Source organism: Charadrius vociferus, unplaced genomic scaffold (assembly GCF_000708025.1).
Source record: "Charadrius vociferus isolate BGI_N301 unplaced genomic scaffold, ASM70802v2 scaffold722, whole genome shotgun sequence".
Taxonomy (NCBI): Eukaryota; Metazoa; Chordata; class Aves; order Charadriiformes; family Charadriidae; genus Charadrius; species Charadrius vociferus.
The window spans coordinates 567,035-567,561 of record NW_009647220.1 but is presented as its reverse complement, the minus strand read 5'-3'; the positions used below and the strand labels follow the sequence as shown (position 1 = coordinate 567,561).

The 527-nt window shown below is 34.9% G+C and overlaps 1 protein-coding gene across 1 annotated transcript in view; it reads right to left on the bottom strand.

Annotated features, from left to right (window-relative positions):
* Positions 1-527, bottom strand: part of LOC104281583 (collagen alpha-6(VI) chain-like) — a 76,988-nt gene that overhangs the window by 54,756 nt on the left and 21,705 nt on the right. The gene's annotated exons all lie outside the window — the stretch shown is intronic.

Sequence of the window (527 nt, the reverse complement as noted above, 5' to 3'; positions counted from 1 at the left end):
TTCATGTTCTTTGTTTCAGCAACCTATCAGCATCAAAAAATGTAACACCTGGTTAAATCAAGAGGATATGGTTTGGATGGCCTTCAAAAAACACATCTAATTTGGATACAACCAAAAATACCTAAAAAAGGATGCATATATCAAAGAGCTGGTCTTGACTGGCCAGAACGGGCTTCTAAACAGTCCCTTCTGCAGAAAATTATTGGGTTTGTCTTCATTTGTGGTTTTTTTTTAGTTTCCCCATACAAGACTGGTTTTGATTTTTTAATAACAATTTAGGAAAACACACACAAAAAAATGAGGAAAACAAAAAAAAATGCTCTTTGTAGAAGTCGTCTACAGGAATAAAAATAAGTTCCCAAATAGCTTTGATAAGTAGGCACACACCCTGCCACATACATAAGCTATTCAGGTTGTCATAATTACATTACAGCCTGAGAAACGTTACTGAAAATTTTATGATTTTGTCTCTGGTTTAGACAAGTGATGTGAGGGAGTTCTCGCTTTGAAAGGTAATAGAGCTTTGT